The 23,618-nt window shown below is 40.3% G+C and overlaps 1 protein-coding gene across 2 annotated transcripts in view; it reads left to right on the forward strand.

The window, feature by feature from the left end:
* The window catches only part of gria4b (glutamate receptor, ionotropic, AMPA 4b), a 177,785-nt gene that overhangs the window by 34,753 nt on the left and 119,414 nt on the right, over positions 1-23,618 (forward strand). The gene's annotated exons all lie outside the window — the stretch shown is intronic.

A 23,618-nucleotide genomic window follows, 5' to 3' on the forward strand; every position in this document is an offset into this window, starting at 1 on the left:
ACAACTGCTTTACTGTAGTTGGGATGGAGGGGGGGGGGGGGGGGGGGGGGGGGGGGGTTGCCCATTTTAGCATGTGTGCAAGCTAGCTTCCCTATGGTTAACTATGGTTTAACTATGGTTAAAAACCATAGTTATAAATATGGTCATAACTATGGTTTTTATGCAGATTTTTGTAAGGGTTGAGTCAGCGTGCATGCATACTGTATATGTGGCATATCATGCTGTGTTCATATCAGACACTGAGATTTTTCTACTACTCTGATATTTAGCCAGAGCCCGTTGTTCAAAGAGATTAAGTCCAAATTTAATTGAAATAGAGTTATAGAATTATCAGGAGTCTGTGGTCTCACTGATAACTAAAGATCCAAAAGTACAAAAAAAAATAGTCGCTTGAACTTTTGCCTCACAGATATTAGTTATACATACACTGACCTCATTATTTGAAACTGTGACCATATTGAACATGAGCATCCACCATTCAAACAGCATGCATTTATGGCAGGTATATAATGCCCCCTTTAGACTAGGCTGATGATGGTCAGCAGTCTTACTTCATTGTTAACATTTGCTTATTGGCTATCTGTTGCCACACCTGTGGCTAATGGCTCAGCCACACTAGAGAAAAAAATAGGACAGCAACCTCCTTACGACTAGGAGATGATTGCACTGAATTTTTTCCATGCATTGCGACCAATTGCAAATAGTTGCAGAGACCAGCTGCTCGCTCAGAGAGATTGTCTCAACATTTCGCAGATCTTGAAAGAAACAATTTGAAAGGCAACACAATCGCAAATACATGGTCACAATGACTGCAGCATACGGCAGAGTGTCTTCTACACACCCCACATTTAAAATGGCTCATGTCTGCTCTTGTATGTCTGTGTAATATGTCTACAGACTAAATGGAGTAACCCCTGACAATGTGCATGCTTGTTTGATGGTTCAGATACACAGCAATGTCTGTTTGGGTGACCGATGGGACTGAAAGATAACAGGCACAAAAACAGAGGTACGGTGGAGTGGGAGGGAGTGTTTGTGCTTAAGAAGTGTGCTCAGGGATTAGACGAGATAGGGATGAGAGATTTTCTGATGTGATTTGATGTCAAGCTAATATAAAATGTAAACATGCACACCTGCACACACAGACCATATTGACATGGATGGGTAGCATTGGGGGGATAGAGTTTTGTTGCTCAAAACTACAGAACTCTGTCTTGGTCCAAATCCAATCAGGGGTCCCACTCTCTCCTTTCAGTTTCTGTTTACTCGAACCCCTTAAGAAAAATGATGGCACTTTAATGATCTCTACAGGGAAATTTGTTGTTGCAGTAGCAAAGAAAAAAGCAGCACACAGTATAGTTTGTATGAATAAAACTAAAACAAGCAGAAGTAAACTTTTGGAGCAAACTCACTGGTTTAGCTCACCATCCTGACCGTCTTCCATCTGGGGTTTGCAGCCTCAGGTACACAAACCGTCAGAAATGCGCTGAGTTAAAACTGCTTAAGTGCACAGCAAGTACGCCAACAGAAGAGCTGAATAAATAAATAAACAGCAGCCAGGAGTTTAATTAATGATATACACACTGACAGGAAGCTCACCTGCTGACGCTCACAACAGACTCTGTCTAGATTTCAGTGACATTTTGCAGGTGCATCCCTCCTCTGAAACACTCCTGGTTGAAAACGCCACCTGAACTGCAGTCATTTGTTCATGCCAGAGATGAAGAAATGCTATTCTGCAAAAAACCCACACAAACCCCTACATTCCTCTTGAATTATTACATAAACATGCTTTATTGTTCTCGCTAGCCAGGTTCACCTCATTTGGTAGTGCCTTCAGGATGTCCTTCCTACTCTGTCCTTGCACAAAATTAATTCTTTCAGACATTTATTGTTACTTCAAGCACAATTGAGGGACACAAGAATAAAACAAACTTTTATGAAACTCCATTATGCTCTCTTCTGTGTTCATTGTTATCCCTGCTGTGGAGCTCTGCTGTGAAGGGAAGCTGGGAGATTTTCTACAAACTGCGCAAAGCTTTGATCTCAATGTTAGGATACTTTAGGCAACTCAAACTGCAGCCAATAAGAAAAGAACATAAAGTCAAAAAGTTTTAAGCTGACGCTTTTGACTTTGAGAAGATCAAAATTGCAAACAGCAGCACCAAAACATATTTTTTATAAAAGGTTCCGATTGTTAAGAAGACTTTTTATTTTCATGTGGGCCCTTCTCTCATAAATACTGAGGAGAACAGGCCTAGTCACTGAACAGATGATAGAGCCATGAAACTGTCAGTGTAAGGAAATATTGTCACATGAGCCTATAATCTGTGCAGCTTCAAAAAAGGAGACTGGACTTTTTTTTGAAGACACTTCACCTCTTAACCAGGAAGCTTCTTGAGTTTGTTTTTCAGGCTCCAGAGACTACTGTGACCTGGATGACTGAGAACCTGCACAGACATGAGCCTATGATTTCTTGAGCTGGTTTGGAAACATCTGTGTGGAACTCTGGAAGGTCAGAAAGAGAAATTATAGCTAGCTAAACTGTAGTGAAAAAGTAATACAGTGCAACACCTTCGAGGGTCATTGCATGGCTGCAGATATATTGGTGCCAGGACATTAGTTATTGTATTGTAGGTTCTCTGTTGCTTTTCTATTTATCACTTTGTACTTTGTGTCTTTTATTGGGTACAGTAGAGCCACATAGAAAATGAAGCAGGGCTTCAACTGAATCAAATTTCAGCAATTCTGTGAATCACTGAATATTAGTACATATTACTTCTTTTTTTTTTTCTTTTTTTTTTAAACCCCTTTTGGGTACTATATAATACCAGACTACCACTTCAGTTTATAATAAGACAGTCAAATTTCCAATTCTCAAGATGTAAATGCACATTCTTAAACAAATAAAGCCTTTAAATTAAATTTAGAGCATGCTTCACTATAAAATCTGACATCTACAGCTTATAGGTCTCTAGTATCCCAGTTCTTAGTTACATAGTTTGAATTTAAGGGTTTTTTGTTGTTGTTGTTGTTGTTTTTACATAAGTTCAAAATGCTGCTGTTTAAAAAATGCTGCCATATTTACTGTCTTAGTTTACCATTTTTTTTAACTATTTAATTTTTTACTATGTCATTTTTTTTTTTAAACAGTAAACAGTGGCATGTTGCAGCACACAAGGTTGAAAGGACTGTTGGTCTGCAAAAAGAGCAAAGGAACAGCAATCGACTCAAAGGATAAATCCTAGTGGTGATGGTGGCGATAACACTTGTTACCAGCCATAATGAGGTCAGAGTCACCACCGTCTGGCTCAGATGGAGATTTATACAGATACGAAGAGGTCCAGCTGTCTTCCAAGGCTCATAGCCTAGCAATAAAGGCAGATCTGCTTGAGTAGTTGGGAGCTTAAAGGGTGACAGCCATGATAAAGAATTCCTGTTATGCTGATGCAGAGTGCAACAAACATTCAGGGTAATTTCACATTGTGGAGAAAAGTGACTTTTTGGACCGTTAAATGAGGAACAGCGTCCATACTTTCAGTCAGCACCTACTGTTTTCATGATTGGACAACTAATGCCTAACTCTGCTTTCACGTTGTGAACCATTTAAGTAATGTGTCAGTCTCTTGCAGCCAACTGTGGATGGTAGGACACGCATGATTGCGTCAATGTAGGAGTCTGTCGCTACGCAGGAAAATCGCACACTTTTGAGTGCTTTGGTGTTTCTTTTTATGGCAGTTTTTGATGAGCTGACCAAACTGTGGATTCTGGTCAGGTTAATGTAGATTCACCACCTTGGGGTTGATCAATCAGTGAAGTTACCATTTAGATCCTAGACATGTGTCATGTGTAGTGGTTTTTTTTTTATTGAAGATTGCAAAAGTTTTATGGATGGATACCAAATAAAAGTGCCAGTATCCAAGCAAATGTGAAATGTGGTCACATTCTCTGAGAGTTTTGGCATTTTTTTTAACCTACTATTATTGTGTTGATCTTTGGCCTTTTAGATATAAAATGTCCTCAATGCTTTAATTACATTTATCCTATTAGACATTTGTGTGAAACTTTGTTCTCATTGCTATACTAATTCTTAAAAATATGGCGAGTGACTGATTTTTATAGGTTAGGAATTTTAGGTTACACTGACCTTTGAGCATCAAATTCCAATCATTTCCAAGGTAACCTTTATGCCAGATGCAGTGAAGTTTATGCCATATTTTCCCGAGATATCACATCTAGAAGAAATAAGAGAAAGTAACACTGACCTTGACCCTTCAACACCAAATTCCACAAAGTCCATCCTCAACACTCCCGTTCAACCACATCCCACCACATCTCTAATGAACTGAGCTCTGGAGATTGTGAAGGCCATTTGAGCACAGTGGACTCAGTGTTATGTTCAGGAAACCAGTGTGAGATGATCTGAGCTTTGTGACATGGTGCGTTGTCCTGCTGGAAGCAGTCATTAGAAAATGGGTACACTGTGGTCATAAAGAAAAAGTCATGGTCAGCAGCAATACTCACGTAGGCTGTGAGGGTTAAATGATCCACAGCTGGAACTGAGGGGCCCAAAGTGTGGCAAGAAAATATCACCCACACCATTACACCACCACCAGCAGCCTGAACAAGGCAGTATGGATCCAAGCCTTCGTGATGTTTATGCCAAATTCTGCTCATACCATCCAAACGTTAAAGAAGAACCTCTGACATCCACGAGGCATTTTCACCCAGAGTAGTGCCACTCACTGGATATTTTCTCTTTTTCAGACCCTTCTCTGTAAACCCTAGAAAGGGCTGTGTGGGAACAATCACAGTAGATCAGCAGTTTCTGAAACACTCAGAGCAGCCCGTCTGGCACCAACAACCGTGCCACGTTCAAAGTCACGTTTAAATCACCTTTCTTCCTCTTTTTGATGCTCAGTTTCAACTTCAGCAGGTCATCTTGAACATGTCTACATGAGTAAATACACCAAGTTCATGCCATGTCACTGACTTGTTTGGTATTTGCATTGATGTCCAGTTGAGAGGATGTACCTAATAAAATGGCTCATGAGTGTATCGTATCATACTGAAGTGATGATAGGAAAGTTATTTGCCTTTCACATTCAGGATCAGATTCTGGTACATAGACTGCCGTGAATGGTGTTACGCAGCTATCACTCAGGGTCTCAATGAAGTGTGAGGAAATTTGCATTACTCATTAATATTTTAATTATCTGGAGGTGAGCCTGGGGCCACGCCTTTAGCCAACTGAGGTAAGTGGTGATAAATAATGCACGTTTTAAATAAATAGCCTCCTATGCAGGCTGCTCGAAGGTGCAAGATAATCCTGGCTTTTGAGGAAAGATGGATTTTAAAAAATCTGAGGGACTGTTGTTGAATAAAATGTCACAATGACAGGAGCGTAATGACTTTTTAAAACTGTAAAATGCTTTATTTCACCTGGTAGTTTTCACTAGCAGATGTTGATAATAGTATAAATTAAATTTTTGAAGGTGGAACTTTCCATTACAGCCTACAATAAGAACCAAATAAAACAACCTTTAATTAGAGCCTCTTCAGAGGGGATGAAATGTCAAATGTTAGGCACAACGTTAAGCTAAAAACAGAAGGGTTTTTGTTCTGCTGCCCACAGACGTGCACAACAGCCAGTCTTTCAGTCATTCTTCAGCCTTTTCTGCAAAATTTAGCAGCATGTAAATGATTTTTATGTTTTAAACTGATTCTAATGATTATACCACAAACAGCCCAAATTTGCCACTGCTTACTGTACAGATTTTAGTAGGCATGTGCTTGTGCATGTAGTCAAAACCTTGGACTTTTCCAGCATTCCCACCCTCTTCCATCCTCTTTCCATGATTTTTGCCTTAATTTGCACCACCTGGGGTAGCAAACCATTCATTTTATTTACTCACAAACAATAAGTCGGTCACTTTTGCATAAATAACTGTTGTTCCTTTACTTATTGACAAGATAAATCATTTCGGGATCGCCAACTTCCAATTCTGCGGAAGGAGATTATTTCTTGGAGTCTGGGTTCTATCTCAAACAAAATACCACAGTAGCACTTTATGAGTCTCGCCCCAGTTGTGTGAATTTCTCTGTCTGGACCAGCAGGGAGACTTCTTTAAAGCGGAAAGCAATTAAACACACAGGCCGAACCAATTCACTGTAGCTTTGCTGAAGTGCAGCAGGAGCAGAAGGAGGAGAGAGACCAAAGCACCAGTGTTATTCACCACCATGTCATCTCTTCTCCACAGCGAGAAAGGGACTGCATTAGTAGCAGAACAAATACAGAGCGGAGAAGGGAATGGGCTGCTGGGAAAACAAGTTTTCACATTCATCTGGCAGGAGAGAAGTATGGAGAAAAAGAAGAAGACAAAGAGCAGAAAACACAGGGGGTAACAGATGGGAGGTACAATATCTGGTTTGGAACTGAGCCCGCTTTTCCCGTGAGGATTGAAGGTGACATTTCACTAGGTGCCCCTTCCACAGGCATCAAGTAAACTGTTCTGCAAGACAGGCCAGCTGAAAGTACATATCTACACTGCCAACTTTATAATGGTGCAGTATGGCGGGCCCAACATCCTTTGTCTGCAGTGCTGCTGTGTACAGTTAAAAATGCCTCTACAGCAGATCAAAATGATATTTTTTTCCAAACCTTTTGAATCTAGGCCAATTGAAACATGCTAATGTTGTTGTATGGGGCAAATGACACTGGAGCCACAGTGTCACGGTATTACAGCTGTGGTATCGTGGACCGGATGATACAGTCGCTTTAGCATGTAATATTATATGGAGTAATCTAAGATTTCTTGTGTTCAGGTGTAAACCAAATCTCTTAATATCCCTGTTGTGGTTATAGGTTTCATTTGAGCACTTGAGGGGACACATGATAAGGTCAAAGGAAATTTTGATTTCCTGCATTCTGGTTAGTTTTTATGCACCAGTTTGTGTCTTTTCTGTACCTGGGACACGTATCCTTTCCTGTGCATTTAAGAAAGTAGCTTTCAGGTAAAAGCGCTTGAACATTTACGCTGTGCTGACATCCCAAATGATTTCTCTGATGGCTCAAACCGCTGTAAAAATGCTGCATGCCTAGCGACTGTAAGCTAACTGACCCATAAGCCTGTAAACAAAGTGAGGAGAAGATTATCAAGCTCATGCATTGAACATTTCAATTCTTTTGAATACTGTTGATGTTAGGGGAATATAGTGAATTTAAAGTGCACATGTAGCATCCTGTCTTTAACACTGTGAAAAAAAAAAAAAACATAGCTGTTATAACACAGACCAGCATTTTCAGGGTGAGAGCCTTTGACTGTGCAGCATGAATACAATTCATGCCGTGAGGTGTTGGCATGTAAAAGCAACATGAGGTCTGTATTATTCATGATCAGAGGTTTAATATTGCATGGTGTTTAACTTTACAGTCGCTGCATATTTCAAAACAGTAACGCTGAAAGTGTGACGGAGCTGCATGTGAGAGCACTTGGCAGTTGCCTGTTTAAGCCCCAGGAGGAACTGGGAAAATAGGGAAAGTCTCTCTTTCAACAATTACTCTTAAGGACCTGTAACAGCACTGTGCTTCTGTGTGTATGTGATAGATGTCCACGCTCCTGTGAGTACCCAGATGGTGTTTGCCAATGATGCAGTTTTTAGCTTTAACCTTCAATCCTTCATCACACACATCCCTGTACAGTAAACCCACCACACACGCGCACACGTGGTGTGGTGCAGCCCAACACTGAGGCATCATGTTCAGGCATGACTCTCTCCTCATTAACCCTCCCATCTGGTTGCAAGTTGTGGCAGCGTTTAAATGGAGTCACTCAATCACCACTTCCTCTCCTCGGTCTCCCCTCCCCTCCTGTGGTCTGACTTCACAGTTACTTGCTCTCACTCTCTTTGGTTCTCCCGTAACCATCTCGAAGGTACAGACTGATTATTCAAGCTCATTGTTAATCCGACATGGTTCAGTGCCTTCTTAAACCACGGACGTTGATGCTGGCATAAGTAAAGTAAATAAAGGTAAATGCAGGGTCAGTATTATCTGCCTGTAATCCTTCCATCTCTCCATATAGTGCCTACATTTGGCAAAAAAATTGTTTTCTTTAGTTCATAACCAAATATCTAAAAAAATAAATAAATCAGCAATTTAATTTATAGTGTCTATTAGCAGCATCAGCACTCTCAACTAAGATGATGACCAGTGACAAACATTGTATCTGCTAAATATCAGCGTGTTACAGGCTTTCTCCTGGCTTAAAATAGGCCTTTGGGGGGGGGTTTAAGTCTACATGGCACTGAGTATTTTCACTGGTTACAGTAAAGACAATGTGACAGAAATCTGTAGAATTTCCTTTTATTTCTTATTAATTGATGAAACGGTACGCTCCCCTCCAAACATATTAGAACAATGAGGTCAATCCCTTTATTTTGGACTTGGTAAATTCCAGCCTGGCCTCCCTATTCTTCTTGGTGGGTTTTTTTTCTGGATCTTCTGGTGAATCCTCTGTCCTTTTGTTCATGAAGTCTTCTGTGAACAGTAGATTGTGATACCTTCACTCCTGCCCTCTGGAAGTTGTTGCTGGTGTCACTAACAGTTGTTTTGGGGTCTTTCTTTACAGCGCTTACAATGTTTCTGTCATCAGCTGTTGCTGTTCTCCGTGGTCTACCTGTTCAAAATCTGTTACTTAGTTCACCAGCGATGACTTTCATCTTCATGGCCTTCCAAACGGTTGTACTGGCTATGGCCAATATTTGTGCAGTGTCTCTGATTGATTTTCCATCATCCCCTCTTGATGAAACCCTGTAGATGAAATCCCAGCTGCTCGTTTTTGACCCATAGACACCTCTCCAGTTTTCATGTTGGTTACTCCTCTAACTATAAAACAAAAAGCAAAACCCAAATCTGAAACTGAGTGTACACATTCAGCTGTATTTATTGTTGAATAATCAACCTGGGCAACAAAACACACCTGCCAGTCAGGTGTTCCAATATTTTGCTCACAAGAAAAAGGAATGGGTTCAGACAAAAGGTGCTGAACTGTGTATCAGATCCAGATGTAAACACCTGGAAATAAAAGCTGAGATATTGATCTTTTATCTTATTTATATATTTTTTTTAAATGTCAAACCCAAATGTTTTCAGTCTGCAGCAGAAATGAAGGGACTGGCCTCATTGTTCCAGTACTTTTGGACAGGAGTGTACATTATGCTTGAGTAAATCAGTGTTTCCGCCAGAAAAAAAAAAATTATGGGGGGAGGTACTTTCACGGCAATTGCAAAATCGCTTTAGCGCATTCTGGAACAAAATTGCAGTACCCGGTTGCTAACTGTGGTGATAGCTAACAGTTCCAATAGCAAACTGGTAAAGTTCTGAGCTCGGTGCGAGAGGACCTCAGCCCAGGAAATCAGCTGCTTTAAAAAATCCGCCCCACCCCCACCCCACTGGATGAAACCCTGTAGATGAAATCCCGGTTAAAAAAACTGGTTAAAAAATAACTTTAACTGTGATGAAGAGGAGTTTCTGTTGTGCTAAAACAGCTCTGGACAGACAGATTCTAAGGGTGGCATTTACAAGTCAGCCAAATTGAGACACTCTGTAAGATGTAAATAAAAACCAGGATGTGATGATTTGCAAATCTCATAAATGTACATTTTATACACAGTAGACCATAGAAAGCCTATCAAATGTTTACACTGAGACATTTTAGTATTTCAGTAAAAACATTAGCTTCTTTTAAATTTGATTGCAGCAACAGCTGGAAGAAACAGCTTAAGGAACAGCTGGTTGCAGCTGATCAGGTTAACTGGCAATAGGTCAGTAACATGACTGGGTATAAATAGAGCTTCTTAGAGTTTCTCAGAAGTAAAGATGGACAGAGGTTCGTCAATCTGCAATAAACTGTATCTACAAATGGTGGAGCAATTTCAGAATAAGGTTCCTCAATGTAAAATCGTGAACACTGAACGTTTCATCGCCTACAGAATATAAAATCATGAAAAGATTCAGAAAATCTGGAGAAATCTCAGTGTGTGTGTGTGTGTGTGTGTGTGTGTGTGTGTGTGTGTGTGTGTGTGTGTGTGAGAGAGAGAGAGAGAGAGAGAGAGAGAGAGAGAGAGAGAGAGAGAGAGAGAGAGACAAGGGCAAAAATGAGTATTGGCTGGCCCGTGATCTTTGGGCCCTCAGACAACACTGCATTACAAACAGGATTCTGTTATGAAAATCACTGCAGGCTCAGGAACACTTCCAGATATCATTACCGGTATCTATGAACATATCTTACCATACTGTTGTTAAAAGAAGAGGGGATGCTACACAGTGGTAAAAATGGCCCTGTCTCAACTTTATTGAGACGTGGTGCTGCCATCAAATTCCAAAGGACCTTATTTTTTTCGTAATGTTATATTTTCTCAGTTTAAATATTTGATGTTTTCTGTGTTCTATCCAACTTTTTTGGATTTGGGGTTGTTGAGCAAAGGCACTGCATTTAAGTAACACCTCATACAGTTGCTAGGTGGGCTTGTGCAGCATACATGGATGTCTTCATGCCTTGTGGGTTTCTTTGTATACAGACAAAGAAGTACTGAAGGTAAAGCATGGTAGTTAAATGTCTTGGGAGTGAATGTGAATGAATAAGCTGTCATTGCAGTTTGATATGCATGGAAACACTGCAGGTGTTGGGTTACACAGAAAACAGTGGGTGCAAGTGTTCTGACGTGCAACAGATGCTGCTGCTGTGTGTTGGCCTTTAGTCTTGTAGAGGCTTGGCTTGATGGCATCCTTGGTCAGTGAATGACTTGGATCAGTAATGATGGATTTACATTCATTTTGATTTTGGCATTTATGATGCCCTAAAAATTATGGCAGAATTACTTTTAATAAAATTTGTCATTCACCTTGACTGTTCATCCACTGCCATAATCAGGTCAGTGTAATCCTAACCAGGTCCAGTACGATGGTCAATGAAATACCAACAGAGCTGATGAACTTCTCATCAGCTTCAGCTTTACTTGGTGGTTTCAAATAATGAGTTCAGAATCATCTCTTTTTTTTTGGTCACTTTCTACTCTTGACTTTTCATGATGTCACTGACAGCAGATATCCTGAACGTGGTCATCTCAGACACACAGTACTGCCTGTGAGCACAGCAGCCACTCCCACCTGCTGTTCAAACCTTCTGTTCAGGAGGAACATCCAATCAGATGAAAGATGCTTAAAGGAAGGTGACAGCAGCTAAAGCAGGTTATTTTAGACACTTGTTGAACTGAGAACTGCACCAAGGATGCCAGTCACACACAGCTACAATAGCACATCTACATAATAATAGCATAATAATAATAATAATATAGAGGTAGAAACGAGCATAATAGGTACCCAGGAGTCACTGTGATACAGAAACAGGCTTAGATTAACATTTTGAGTGAAGATACCTTTTCAGTTTCTTGTGTTTTCCTTCCATTTATGGTCTCATTTAAGCTCACATTATCACATACATTATCACAGGCATGTATGCTGTATGTGTGCCGTTGTGAGAGGTACTGGCAAGCCTGAAGGTCATTGCTGCTTGATGTTTTTTGACCTTAGTATTCATCACCACCAAAGGGTGAAAGCATCTCATTACTACATTAATCACTTTTGTGCACGTTCACCTTTAAAAATGTGTTGTTTTTTTTCCTTTCTTGAGGTTAGTGCCCACTGATGTCTTATTTTTGCAGCACTACTCTTGGACATATTTAGTATTGCTCTGTTTAAATGTGGCTTTTTGTTCGTTCATTGTTGTCCAAAGTCAGTTCTCTCTCAGAGGGACTGAGGGAACATTTGATACCAGTTCTGACAGTTTGTTTGACATAAGCTAATACAAAAATAACAAATGTGAAAAAAATAGATTTCATTGTGTACTACAAGCATACATTTAATGGGCTTCTGGGCCATTACTGTTGTCACTGAATGATGACCTTGTTACTGGAATGTATTGGATTTCTCATTTTATTGCATAGCTTGTTATTAGCTCTGAGTCCATAGGCACCCTCTGTAGATTTATCATCACTGAAATATACAGAATTTACGGAGACACCGCACATTTTCACCACTTTTTTCTCTCTCTTTGATAAAAGGCAGCAGAGAAGCAGCAGCTCCTCCTGGCATTCCCTGGCAATCCAAGCTGACGCTTACCTTTAAGTTGTAAATAACTGTCTGCCCTCCTACTCCCCCCCTCTCCCGCGCCTTTGCTGGGTAACTCTGCAAATATATTGTGTGCTTTTTGATATTTTCTGCATGTCTGAGCTGCTTTCAGCGCTTTCTAAAAATAGGACAAATCTCTACAGTGGTTAGTGCAAGGTAGCGGCAGGACAAAATGTGTCAGCTGTGCGCCAGCAGTGGTGGGACCAGATCACATAGCAGCGTAGATAAAATGTTTTATTTTCTAATATATCACATTATTTTTCAGACAATTTCCCAAATAATCCTTATAATAACAATGTCAGCTGAGTATTGAGCACACTTGTGCATTAATCCAGTCCAGCAGCCCCAGCAATAAATCTGACCTTTGTTAAGCTTTCAAAGTTCAGCTGTTGGTGACAAACTGTCAGATCTGTTCATTTCTTTGGTAATTCTCCGAGGCTGAAGTTAGCGATGCTCTAGTATTGAAAGGTTATATTCTGACCTCTTTAGAGCTGCAGGGCATCTATGTTAATAATAAAGTGGTATATTTTTAAAGGTGCATTAATTAATTTTAATTATTTTAACTGCTTAGGGGCAGCAGAGCTTAAATTTGACATTTTATCACCTTTGAATGTGTTAGATAACAGCTGCCTTCTTATACATCTTGTAGACTAGGGAGCAACATTAACTTTCTCACTGCTTTATGAACCTAAGTCCAATATTCACCCTCTGTGGAGCTCTGTCTCACTGTTCATAAACCCCTGAGAACGATGCCTGGCTTTTTCAACATGCGCTCATCTCAGTGTGTCAAATACTGCGGTTTCAGATATGCACAAGCTGACCATTGAAGTTGCTGACTTCATGCACCACCTGTCATTTGTTTAGGAGGTCTGCATTAGGACGCTGGACTGATAGTGAGCTGCAAGTCACAAGTTTGTCAACCAGGAGAGCGCTTTGGTTTTTATAGTTACTTTGCTCCTTTGTTACAACTGTACTGGGTGGAAATTATTAGGCACAGTTTGGGTTTTTAGGGACATGGTTACTTTGTTTAACAGGTGAGCCGACACAGGCAGCTGCAGTGAGCACCTGACTGATAGACTTCACCTCCACTAATTTGACTCACTGCCCTCTTTTGATGTTTGTGTCTTTTGTGCATTTTTATTGTGATTATCTGTTGCCATTTCCTTAGTTCAAAATGTAGTTAAGAAATGGCAGTTAACAGGAACAGTGACGGTCAAGACAGGGTCTGGAAGACCAGGAAAAATTTCAGAGAAAGCTGCTCGTAGGATTGCTAGAAAGGCTAATCAGAACCCTCGCTTGACTGCAAAAGACCTGCAGGAAGATTTGGCAGACTCAGGATTTGTGGTACATTGTTCTACTGCAGCAACACCTGCTCAAATATGGCCTTCACGGCAGAGTCATCAGAACAAGATCTCTCCAGTGTGCTCACCACAAAATTCATCGTTAGAAATTTACGAAAAGCCTCTGAACAAGTCCGATGCGTTTTAGAAACAAGTGCTGTTTACCGAATGGAACTCTTTGGCAGAAAAGGTATGCTTGGAGGTAAAAAAAAGCACAGAATTTCATGGGAATAACACCACTCAAACTGTTAAGCACGGGAGTGGATCAGTCATGCATAGCTAGAAGGAAGAATGGATTCGATGAAATTCCAGCAAATTCTGGAAGCAAACACAACACCATCTGTACAAAGGCCGAAGTTGAAAAGAGGATGGCTTCTACAAATGGATAATGATCCTAAACGCACCTCAAAACCCACAATAGACTACCTCAAGAGACGCAAGCTGAAGGTTTTACCAAGTCCTGAACATCACTGATTACCTGTGGATAGACCTCCGAAGAGCAGTGCATGAAAGGCGACCCGGGAATCTCTCAGAACTGGAAGACTTTTGCGAGGTAGAATGGATGAAAATTCCCCAAACAAGAACTGGTACTACTAGGTACTAACCATGCAGGGTCCCCAAACTTTTGCTTCAGGCCCTTTTCCTTTTTCTTGAAAAGATAAAAAGGATGAAATTAAAAATGTGTTTTTACTTAAAATATAAAGGGAATGTGTAATCTTTAACCATATGCCTTTTGCAGATCATTTAATCTTCATTGTCCTTCACTGTTCACAGTAACAGTAACTTTGACCAGAGGTACCCAAACATCTGCATACCTCTGTATGTAGTGCCAAGGGGTTTGTTTGTGAGTCCACTGTAAGTCCGCTATTCACCCTATATTGAGATGTTTTTTTTTAGTTTTCTTAAATTCTTAAGATAGTTTCTCGTGTCTTGTTTGGCTATTGCTGAAAGCAGAAATGTAGCAAGTAAGACTAAAGGCCAGCCGGAGAAGCACAAAAGTGAGCTAAAAGAGTTGGTGATGGTGTTCTGTGCACTCCAATATTAGTTGTATTTTTAATCTAATTCATTGTTAATATAAAGATATTGATTATAATATCCCCAAACATCCCTGCAATGAGAACAAAAACTCTTTATGGACTTTACAATATATCTAGAGAGCCCACAACATTCTGATTATTTATGTTTTCCTCTGCTTTATCACTACAGTGACTTTAAATTAAAAAAAAGCTTTAAAAAAGCTTGCTTTAAAAAAAGCAAATTGAATCACTACAAGCAAAAGGTTTGACCCCCTATTGGGTAAGAATGTACTCATCCTGTTATTTTGATGATGGGACAAAGGTGGAGGTCATGAGCTATGGGGGGAGGGATATCTCAGTGGGGGGGGGGGGGGGGGGTTCATGGTTATCCTGAATTAGTTCTCCAGACGTTTTCATGAAAGCAAAGTTTTAATGAAAACAAGTCATCTTTAGCTTAAGCCGTCCTTGAAGTATCTGCCTCACCACAACAGGCTTTCACAATCAAAATCCCACTCACCACTATGATTCTTTACAGAAAGGAGCCACCTGAGTGGATCCACATGAGTAATATTGTCATGAATGGAAATATAATGCATGACGTAATTGAAATACAGAGAGCGAGGAGGAAGGTTGAATCATGCAGGGAGGAGGATATAGCTGCCGCAATGGAGGGAGGCAATGAGTGCATCTTGATCCTGGGCTGTTGTGGCTACTGAGATATCGCTCTACGTCCTGCCCTCTGCTTATATCCTGTCCTCTTTCTGCCCTGAACCTTGTAATCCTCTTGTCCCTCCTTTTCCTGACTCATATAGCTTTGATTTGCCTCCCTCCTTGTATGCATACACACAAACTGTGAGTCATGAATATTCATTTGTTTGCTCAAATCCTGTTCTTGCACTGTTTACTCTGATGCTCTGAAGACAGAGCTCGAGGAAGCCCCAGTATTTGGATGTGTGTGTGTGTGCACGCACGTGTACGCATGCGTGTTCCCAGTGAGTCCCATGCGTCTCTGAGGATGAGCAGATCTGACAGCATCGGCCGAAAAAGAACTGTTGTCCTCAGACCGAGAATCTCTGCGTTCTGCGAGTGTATATATGCGCGCATGCATGTGCGGGCGCATTTGTCTCCCTGAGTTTATGTGTGTAAGAGTGTGGGTGGACACGCCGTCTCAGAAATCAGTGAAGCAGAGTGTTTCTTCAACCAGTGTGCTTCCTCTTTCTGAATGCCCTTTCCCATGATGTCTCAGTGTGCATGCGCACATGTGTGTGTGCTCATGTGTGCACTTCTGTGACCTAAAACAGATCCTGTTAGCGATAATATTCCTCTGTGGGTAGCCGGTCAGGGCCCATGGCGCAGCTCTGAGCTGGGCCCCGGGTTGACAGCAGACCAGCAGCCACCTGACTAAGCTTAGCAGAGGGAGGCCTCGTGGTGCAGCTCTGCCCCCAGGCCCATGCAGTGCTTTCTGTCCATCTAGTGAGTCATAAACTATTAGCTAACATACTAACATGGTCCCATCCTCCACCACTGGATAACACAAAGACTCTGTATGCTGTATGACGTCAGCATAAGAGATTAAATAAGTAGCATAAAAAAGAATCTCCAGTCAGTAGTGGCATTAGAAATATTAAATAGAAGCAGACAGTGCCTGCTGCTAATGCACATGGTCATACATTAACAGGCTGACACAGTTATTCACACATGTACACAAAAATACACACACGTACCATGTGGTGTCATTTGTTGTGTCTAGCTGTGCCTTTCCTTGTGCTTGAAAAGTGTTCTGAATCACACTCAGCACGTATGGTGACATTTCTGCATGTCCAGGTGTTCATCTGTGACATAACCGATGCTGTGTTCAAGGGTTGTGGTAAAATCTTTTTCACGCTGTGAAAAAGAGAGCGCAGACCTCCACCAGGGCAGCTCACTCTCTGGGCAGTGTTTACTTTAAAGGGAATAGTATTGTATTTTGTATATATTCTTTTTGTTTTCTTTGTTCTTTTTAAATGTACTTCAATAAGTGTGTAGTGCAGTAAAAACACGAAGACATACAAAGTGCACGCTTTTGTGATTCGCCCTGTTGAAACCCATGTTACATAATTTTTGTGTATAATTTTTACTTATGTGAGATTCACTTTCTTTCTCCAAACGATACTTTCTTTAAGGATAAAACACATTCTGGAGTCAACTCGAAGGAAAGGAAGCGTAAACGTGAGATCAGAGGTCCAATGTGACAAGTTTGATAAGTTTGACCTTATTTGACCTCAAAGAAGAGGTCAGAGGTCCAAAGTAACCTGATATTTAGAATCACCATATATCAATCCGTAAATGCCTATATGTATCAATACAAACAATGGCAGTAAGAAACATAGTATTAAATAGCTCTGTATAGCATTATTATCACTTTGACTTCCAGATAAATCCATTGACCTTGAAGGTGAAGTCAGAGGTCAAATGTGACATATATAAAATATTTATACAGCACTCTCTGTATGTTGCCAATACACACCGCACTTGTAAGAATCAGTTTTTGTCAAGTCGACCTTGGAGACCTTTGGCGGATGCAAGCCAAATTTTAACGGCTTGTTAACACGACCCCACTCTGCACCCCTACAAAGTTTAATCAGAATTCATATAAAACTATACGAGCCATCGTGTTTACAGACAGAATGGCATGCAAGTGTGCAAACGCTACCAAAAACATAACCTCCTTGGTGGAGGTAATTATCAAATTTCATGACAATCATATCATATCGTATATGTTTTTTTTCTGTTCTTCATCTTTGATCATATATTTGTAATGCCACAGAGTATGCAGAGGTCCCCGTTCACTGGACTGTACAGCAGCTGCTTGGTGACACAGGTGATGTACTGGACGAACCACTTGAGTATAATGGCCAAATTTCCTGTGGAGCAAAGAAATGTCTGTAACTCAGTCAGTACAGTTATAAAGCAGCAGCAGGACTGATCAAGAGAGGAACCACATTGCAGCTTATTGCTCTTCTCACTGACACGCTCCCATGTGGGTAGTTAGGCACGTCTCACTGAGTGTGCGCTGGACTGTGTGGCTTCCAGCTTCACGTGAGATTTGGACCTATTTAGGCTGATTGGCATTATATTAAAACCACAATAATATTGACGCTTGTGAAGACAAAAGAAGGTTAGGCAGCTGTCTTCAGGTGAGAAGGCTGTAAATGAGGAACACCTCGCCTCATGCACTCATTTTCTGTGTAGGAGGTTATGAGAAAGAAGAACTAATGAAATATATAAATCAACAGGGGTTAAATTGGGCCAGGGCTGTCTGTGGCTCAACCCAGCGCAATTACTCTCTAAAGTCACCCGGGAACGTCCAACTTCACTACATTCATCTTCAATACAGATAATATTTTTAGTGACAGTTTTCTTAATAATTAAAACAAAAATGAAGCTGTGGCGTCAGCTCTGGATGGGTACGTTAGTGCGTCGTTGATACCTGTTAATGTTTGTACAGTAATGTTTCTGTTAGTTTACCTGTCGGAGACAAGCTCTCATGGATGATGTTTGCTAAGCACCGCCATTTCAGTTATGTTAGCTAACGAGTGAAGGACAGTAGGAGCAGCTACATGGTCTCCTGTTTTTTTTTTCTCGCATTAATATCAGCGTTCATTCTGAATAGTAAACCTCTTCATGAACTGAATCATCTGTAAACTTTTCAGGTGTTTTGGGCAGAAAAACCTTTGATTATATTTGAAGCCTTATTTGAACTTTTGGACAGAGGCCCTTTTTATTTATAAGCACATATTTTAATTTAAAAATAAAAATTGCATTCACTTTAACATGTGTTGTTTATTTGATATTTATTGTGATGGTCACATTAATGTTAAAAAATACATTTGATTAGTTTTAAACTCATATTTTTATGGGTCATTATTTGAATTGTAAGATGAGACAACAAGGTGATATTTACAGGTGGGCAGGCCTGAACAGGTGAAGTAAGATTGAAATAACCATTGACCAATTGAAAAAAATAATTGATTAGTCGACTACCAAAATTGACCAATTGCAGACTCGAACAAGAGAGAAAGGGAAGACTGAGACAATAAAGACACACATGGATGACAAGGTAACAGACACCAGGTGGGGAGCACAGCTGAACGTAATCACGGGAGACGAGGAAGTAAAACTAAATGCTGAGGACAACAGACAAAGGCTGACAAAGTAAACTAGAAAGCTACTGAACATACGGACACATGGAGGAGCAACATATACATGAAGAACCAAGACACGCAGAGGGAGAACATAACCTAAGCATCAAAACTGAGAACATGATTAAACATACTTAAATGGAAACAGGACAACAAACCAAAACCAGGGATCCAAAACCAAGAAACCAGGGATCACAAAAGGAAACAAACTCCAAAAGGTCACTAATCAGACTGGGTCAGAGACATGGGACAATGATGCTGTTTGTGCTATCAGTTCAAGCGAAAATAGAAAATCAGTTTTTGGCAGTTATTTTGTTGACCAATGGTAGTAGTTCAATTTCTTTGACAAACTGAAGGGAGAGGTAGGCTGTAAAAATATGTGGAAATGGGTTCATGGTGAAAGCTGTAAAAGTTAATCATCTGACAAAAGGGCCAACTTCTGCTTGAAGAGAGCACATTATACTGGAACAAGAAATGCTTAAAAGGCCTATGTAAGCTTCAGTTTTTAAAGGGTTAACAAGAAGAACATGCCTCAAACAGTCGGGGAGAAGGGCAACTCTCAGCCCCGTCTTCTAAAAGTTATTTTACCATGCAACAAAACTGCATCCTCAGTTACATTTTAAGGAAACAGATTTTCTTTCCAACAAAACAAAGTTTCACAGACAGATAAAGTCTGCAGAAATCCACGAGAATTTCACCCGGGACACCAGGTTTCATATTCTGTCCCAGTCGTGTTATTTTTAGACTGCACTAAGTTTAAACTTTTATATTTTTAAAGCTAATTTTAACTTTCAATCACAACTGAGTTCAGCACCAAAACTACTTGGCATGATCTTTAGGGAAAGTTCATGGTTTGGGTTTTTAAAAAAAAAAAAATGTTTTTGCTCCCTAAACACCGGAGTTGTTATGGGCATGTCCAAGGAGGAGGACAGGGAGCGGGAGGTCTGGGTGTCTGCCCCGGCTACCCAGACCCGGGTAAGTGGCAGAAAACGGATGGATGTTCTGCTCCAATTCCTGGGTTGGCACAGCGACAAGTGGCTTCCCATATACTCTGAGTACATTTTGCCATTCTATATAATTTTGATTGCATGTGGTTGGATTTAGATTGGCTTTGCAGGAAAAGATGCAGTCTGTAATTTAGCATCACTGCTTGTCATTTTATTTCATTAATGTTATCATCAGCGTTTCCACTCCTACAGCTCAGTCAGAGTCGTATTAAGTTATTGCAAATGTAAATCCAACATTTCCAGCTGCTGCTAATTCCCATTAAAGCCACTGAACCAGGGAAACAGAGGGTGGCTTTTAATGTGAGGCAGCCACTTGGTGAATTTTTTTTTCACCAGGTTAGCACTAATGGAGAGGAGTGGGAGAGCGCTAATTGTGCACATAAAGTTAATTTTAATAGAGTTTGTTTTTAATTGAGCTTTAAGAAACAGATTTGCTGCAGCGGAAGTTTGCGGTACAGTATGTCTTCATGAGGGAGAGTCCAACTTAAGATATTCATTTGCGTGAGGATTGTGTGAGTGTACATAATAGTTTGTTTTTCAGACTTTGTCAGTATTTGGCAGCCACCTGTCTATCAAACGCTCCTCTGATAAGGAGTTGTTTCTTTTTTTTAAAAAAATGCTTGGACTGTATAATTAATTTACAACTGCAGGAAATTAAAACTTCACAGTCTCCAACACATAGCATCTTCTCCGATCCATGATTACCGATCTCATGTTTACCATTTTTAAAAAAGTGTAATCAAATGGAGGGAAACAGGAGGTTGACAAACCTGAACCTAGAAAACAGCAAATAAGGGGACACAAAAAAAGAACTTCAACAGTGAAGAAAAAGCCCAGATGAGGGGTGAACTGACAATCCGGTAAAAAAACGACTAGACAGTAAAAACATTCAGGGCTGAGTGCAAAATGAGACACAGGTGGATACAATATGAGGGAAGCTTCAAGTGTAAAACTGAGACGAGGACGACATGAAGTAAAACAACAAGAGACACAATCAGAAAACCAGTCACCGAAATAAAGGAGGAAGTGAAGAAAAGTAAGTTCACATGAAGCCCAACATCGTAAGTCTGAAGGGTTTAGAAGCCTCAGTCAGAATAAATGGGACCAAACTGAATCAGAAACTGAAATCCTGCCATGTAAACATGCAGATACAGTAAATGCACAGTACTGTGCAAAGGTCTTGAGCCTCCCTTCAAGCAGGTGCAGCAATTAATGGAAACATGCAAACATATATGGTATACAATTCTAACGAGCTTGAAAGTCAATATTTGGTGTAACTACTTTTATTCTTCAGCCTAGTCTGAACTCTGAGGCAGCTTTCTTTTCATTTCTTTAAGCAATTTTCAGGAAGAGTTCTCCAGGCTTCTTGAAGGACATTCACAGCTCTTCTTTGGATGTTTCTGCCTTTTTGTTCTGTTCTCTGTCAGCATGATCCCACACTGCTTCCATAATGTTAAGGTCCGGGCTCTGGGGAGGCCAATCCATGTCTGATAGTGTTCCACTGTGTGTTTTTTCTACCCAGGTATGCTTTTACTGCATTTACAGTGTATTTGGGATCTTCATCATGCTGAAATATCAAACGCTTTCCAGATGGTACTGCATGGCAGTTCAAAATCTAGCTGTATTTTTCTGCATTTTAACAAGATCTCCAAAACCACCGGCTGAAATGCAGTCCCGAACCACGACAGAGCCTCCATTGTGTTTTACAGATGGCTGTTGACACTCACTGTTGTACCTCTCTCCTGACCTCTTCTGTACATACAGGGCGGCTCAAGACATTTGCACATGACTTTGTATTGATGTTCAAATGATCTTCTCCTCTACAGAGTTTTTTGTTTAAATACACAATCTTAAGAAAGTAAGAGCAACATAATATCAACTACTCTGCAGAACAGATGATAGATATCCATCTTCAAGGCGCTGCTCAGACATATGTGACTAATTGGTACTATCTGTTACTTCTGTGCATATCATACTGTTGCATTCAGGATGATTTCAAAGGGAGTGAAAAAGGGCTGCATGAATTATTTGGGTTATGATGATCCAAAAAGGATGATATACAAATCCAAATGTAGATGAAACTTATATGGGAGTGAAATTAAAGCTAAATAATAATATTATTACAGTTTGTTGTGATTTGGCGCTATATAAATAAAATTGAATTGAATTGAATTGAATTGAATTATATAATAATCTAACATTACATTATTAATTAATTAGTAACATTGTCACTGTTTAGGCAGTAAATTACCTTAAAATAAAAAGAACAGTTAAACCAAAATAAAAATCTTTGTCTGGCTTGAGTACCTTAGTTTTTTTTTTTGTTTTTTTTTAAGTACTCTGCAGCTTGGTTGGTGAAAGTATCTTGGAGAACTTTTCATTTCAGTTTTGCCAGTCGTTTTTTTTCCTCTCCCTCTTCATGAAATCCTAGGCTGACTGCATGATGCTGAGGTCAGGGCACTGTGGGGGCTTCACCATCTGTTGCAAGACTTCTTCTTGTTCTTGTGGCTCAAGATATTACTTTATGACTCAGGCATTTTGTGATGGGGTCGTTGGCATGCCACAGAATGAATTTGGGACTGAACAGATGCATCCCTTAAGTGGTATTGTGGAAAGAATAAGAATTTAAACATCTAAAGTGCCTAAAGTTTGTGTTGCGTTTCATGGAATAAATACCATTTTTTTTTGTGTGGGGGATTGGGTGAAATTAGTATCTGCAAAACTCAATTTTCTTCAACTTTGCTACACTTAATTTTTTGTCCCCCTGCACCGCTTTCTGTCAGAGGTAAAGTGGTTAGCACTGTCACCTCAGAGGGAAAAAGCTAAGGCATTCCAACCTCCTGGACAGTGGTCTTTCTGTGTGGCGTTCTCCTTGTGCTTCCGTGGGTTTCTTCGTCCTCCTCCAACAGTCTAAAGACATGCTCAGTTGCTGAATTTAAATTGGCAGTAGGTTGTGTGTGAGAGCGTGTGGGGTTGTCTGTCTCTCTGTGTTAACCTTGTGATGGGCAGGTGATCTGTCCAGCATGTACCCTGCAACTGCAGTAGACTCAACCCACGCTGCAGCCTTAAGTGGTTAAGGAAAGGGATAGGCAGTCGGGTTGTGTTAAATTCCCACCCCCCCAGATGCTGTTACCTCCTCCAGAGATCATGTGATTGTTTTCACTTGCCGGACTTTTGGGAATGATTCTGTACCACTGTGAGCAAGGGGAAAAATCTGGTGTTTTTTCTTCATATCAAACTGAAATAAGAAAAATTGTGAAACATTGGACGTTCTCAAGAAAATGCGCCAAACAAATACAAATGTCCTTCTGATTCAGGGACTCGGTTCATGCATGATGTGTAGGAAAGCTAATGAGGACTGCAAGGGGCAAAAATTAAAGCAGGATTAACAAAAATGGCCATGCCCATCACTGCAGGCTCTGCAGTTACCCATAAGGAAAAGAAATGGATAAAACTTCCACTAAATGTATGCGTCTGATATGTGTCCTGTGCATCATAAGATATATATATATCTGTAATATAATGATTCAGTCGTGAAAGTTTTGAATCAAGGGAACATTTTATAGAAGCAAAAATGCAAAAGGAGCCACTGTATAAGACCAGAAACAAATACCTTTGGTGAGAATGGGAAATTCTTGTAAATGTTTTTGTTTCTTTGACATTTTTCCATAGGAACCCTTTGATTGGTTATCTGTCATCTTCCTGTAACTCTCCCTCTCTTGCTCTCTGGCTCTGCCTCTCTTTCCCCCCAGTTAGCTCATGTTTTATTGATGCTAAGTGGTAAAGGATTTAAGAGGAGTTTAGTTCACTCATCCCTCGGTGCTTGCACTTAAAATATTCACACTTTGGAGCATTTTGTGCCTCTTGGCGATCCCTCTGAGATT

The sequence above is a fragment of the Archocentrus centrarchus genome, chromosome 14, assembly GCF_007364275.1.
Source record: "Archocentrus centrarchus isolate MPI-CPG fArcCen1 chromosome 14, fArcCen1, whole genome shotgun sequence".
Lineage (NCBI taxonomy): Eukaryota > Metazoa > Chordata > Actinopteri > Cichliformes > Cichlidae > Archocentrus > Archocentrus centrarchus.